Consider the following 3902-nt stretch of genomic DNA (forward strand, 5'->3'; position numbering starts at 1 on the left):
GAGAGAAAACAGTCCTTGTAGAATCCAAAGCAGAGATGAGATCCTAAGGGCTTTCCAGGCACTTACCAGCCTCGTGGTCTTGACTCCATCCCTGCCCTTAGGGTTCTCTAAGATACCTCTGAAACCTTAGAATAAGTCCCTCCTTCTCCCTTTGTACTTGAGGTAGCTCAAATTGAATTCTGTTGAGGAAATCATAGAGTCTTGATCAGTCATTACCCCTTCCAGTGCCTGAGGTGATGTATAATAAATTTTAAAAGCAAATATATAAAAGGAAGATGTGATATTTAATTTCATATGTCAACTTGAGTGGACTAAAGGATGTCCAGAGAGTTATACAACATTATTTCTGGGTGTGTCTGTAGAGTATGTCTGGAAAAATTAGCATTTGTTTCAGTAGAATGAGTAAAGAGATCCATCCTCACCAATTTAGCTAGACATCATTTAATCCACTGGGGACCTGAATAAAACAAAAAAAGATGGAGGAAGGGTGAAATCCTCTCTTTCCATGTGCTGGGACATCCATCTTCTCTTGCCCTTGGATATTGGAGTTGCTGGTTCTTAGACTTTCAGAGTCTGGGGTTTACACCAGCTGCCCCGCAGTTCTCAGGACTTTGGACTCAGACTAAATTCTACCACTGGCTTTCCCAGTATTCTAGCATGCAGGTGGTAGACGGAGGGACCTTTCAACCTCCATAACTGCATGTGCCAGTTTCTGTAACAAATTACCTGCCCCCCCAACCCCCATCACCTGACATTTGAATAACAGAGTGCTTAGGGGTCCCAATTCCCAATACAGTGAAAAATCCTCGCATAACTTTAATTGCCCTAAAGGTTAACAACTAATAGCCCACTGTTGACTGAAAGCTTTACTGATAACATAAGCAATCGATGAACATGTATTTTGTATGTCATATGTATTATATACTGTATTCTTTTCCTTAAAGGTTTTATTTATTAGCGCGAGAGGGAGAGAGAAAACACGAGCAGTGAGGAGGAGCAGAGGGAGAAGCAGACTCCCTCCTGAGCAGGGAGCCTGACGTGGGGCTCAATCCCGAGTCCTTGGGATCATGACCTGAACAAAAGGCAGACACTTAGCTGATTGAGCTACCCTAGTGCACCTATATACCATATTCTCAAACGAGAGAAAATGTTGTTAAGAAACTCCTAAATGGGGCGCCTGGGTGGCTCAGTGGTTAAGCCGCTGCCTTCGGCTCAGGTCATGATCTCAGGGTCCTGGGATCGAGTCCCGCATCGGGCTCTCTGCTCAGCAGGGAGCCTGCTTCCTCCTCTCTCTCTCTCTGCCTGCCTCTCTGCCTACTTGTGATTTCTCTCTGTCAAATAAATAAATAAAATCTTAAAAAAAAAAAAAAAAAAAAAAAAAAAAAAAGAAACTCCTAAATGAACCCATGCAGTTCAAACCTGTGTTAAGGGTTAGCTGTATATATTTACATACACACGCACAAACACAATGTATATATACACACACATGTAGTCATATATGTAGGACACTTATATCTAGCTATATATATATATATGTATGTACATATATATATACATATATATATATATATTGGTTCTATTTCAGGGAGAACCCTGCTGATGCAGAGGATATATCTGGTTACTCCATGCCACTGCTTTTCTTCATAAATGTCTCTGGCATTCCCTGCATTTTTGTGTCTCTGTTTCATGTCTTTTTTTAGCCATGTACACTTTTTTTTAACCATCCCTCCTACACTGCTTACTTTTTTGTCACTTTCTCCTTCCCAGTGCTATTATTTTTGTAGTCCTTTTCAACATCTTGTCATCAACCTTTGCCCAGGTTGCTTTCTTATTGAGTCTATGAACAATTTCTCAAAACTCCTCCTCTCTCACTTGATACATTTGAAAAAATTCTAAGATCAGAGAGTGAAAAGGGGCCATGATGAGCCTCTTGCCTTTTGCCATTCTCTACTACAAGTCATTCTGAAAAGTTAAGAATGTTGTAACTGGGGGGCACCTGGGTGGCTCAGTGGGTTAAGTTTCTGCATTCGGCTCAGGTCATGATCCCAGGGTCCTGGGATCGAGCCCCGCATCGGGCTCTCTGCTCAGCAGGGAGCCTGCTTCCTCCTCTCTCTCTGCCTGCCTCTCTGCCTACTTGTGATCTCTCTCTCTCTCTCTCTCTCTCTCTCTGTGTCAGATAAATAAATAAAATCTTGAAAAAAAAAAAAAAAAAAAGAATGTTGTAACTGGCCTCATCTGAACGACTGGAAGGGATCTACAGACAAGAGCTGAGGTTATGACGCAAACATCGCAGGCCCTGTCTCCAAACCCTTTATGTGCAACCCAGTCAAAGAGAACATTTTAGAGTGCCCTTTCCTGAAACTGGATTCTCCACTGGGACTCTTACTTGCTGAGGTGTGGAATACAGGACCAGTGAGAGATCTGTAGCAGCAATTTCACTGGCAGCAGATTTTCTTCAGAGTCCTTCTTGTCACTCCAGGTCCTTCCAGGTCACTCCTAATCCCTGAAGTTCTGTTCAGGGCTTATGGTTGTTTGCAAGTCAGGATTACTCTCCTAGTAGGAGCCTTGAGATTTCATGAGGAGGCAAGCCTGAGTTACCTGGTATGCCCAACCTTTGCATTGGTCTCACTCCTTCTTTTAGGAGACATGGGTACAGAGTTCAACTCCCTTATGGGATTCTGGAATGTTCACAGGGGGCATCAGTGCAAATTTAGTTCTAGGAATAGCTCAGGGGTTTGCCGGTTCCCAAAGATGAACATAAAATTCTCCATCTCATGTGTATTTTGGAGTAACATATTGATTGCTAGGTCTGCACTAGGTAATGTGCTAAGAACTTTAGATGTGGTAACACATTTAATTCTTACAATGAATATTTGAGGTTCAAAGTTCTAATAGGATCTTCATTTTATATATTTATTTTTTAAAGATATTTTTTATTTATTTGACAGAGGGGGGGGGTCACAAGTAGGCAGAGAGGCAGGCAGAGAGGGGGGGAAGCAGGCTTCCTGTTAAGCAGAGAGCCTGATGCAGGGCTCGATCCCAGGGCCATGGGATCATGACCAGAGGCTTTAACCCACTGAGCCACCCAGGTGCCCCAATGTCTTCATTTTAAAGATGACGCTATAGTTTGGCATTACCTAAGGCTGTATAACTAGTAAAGTTGGTGAATTTGAACTCCGAACCCTATGATTCCACAGTCTATAATCTTGATCCTTATGCTATGCTGCCTGTTCTAGCTCTACTTTTATGTAGTGTGTAGAACATATTTACACACAAATGGACCATAATAATGCTCCTGTGGCCTAAAAAGTAATCTGTATCCATTTCATATTTGTCTTTCTGGTTGGTGAGCTCTTCTTCTGCTATCGGCACCCTTCTTCTTAGATCCCCAAATACTTCTACCTCTCTCACAACCTCTAAATGTCAACCAAATTTCCAATTTAACAAAACACTGACAATGTTCATTTTGGTGCCATCCCAAGTTATTTTACTACTTTTTCTTCTTCCTTCCTAAGAAGGAAGAAGAACATCCACGTGGTGACTCTGGCTTAGAATTCATCCCTTGTAGTTAAGGTTAGCAAATGATTACCTCTTTCTGCAGTTCTCAGTGCACCAGTGACCAACAGTGTATTAATGACATTGCTGTTTGGCAGCTCAAAAGATCTTGCTAGAAAATAAATGTGTTGTCTCCTTTAGTGATTACTACTTTGCTGCTTCCTCCGTGAAGTCTTTGAAAACCCTTTGTGTCATAAGGGTTTTCCTAAGCACTATTACCCTTGGCAGTGCCAAATTAATTTAATTTTTATTATGACTGATGTACAATATGAGTTTCAGGTCTACATGATAATGATTTGATATTTTTACATTATGAAATGATTCCTATGATAAGTCTACTTACCATC

The sequence above is a fragment of the Mustela putorius genome, unplaced genomic scaffold, assembly GCF_011764305.1.
Source record: "Mustela putorius furo isolate JIRA1106 unplaced genomic scaffold, ASM1176430v1.1 tig00537350_pilon_pilon_pilon, whole genome shotgun sequence".
In the NCBI taxonomy this organism is placed as follows: domain Eukaryota; kingdom Metazoa; phylum Chordata; class Mammalia; order Carnivora; family Mustelidae; genus Mustela; species Mustela putorius.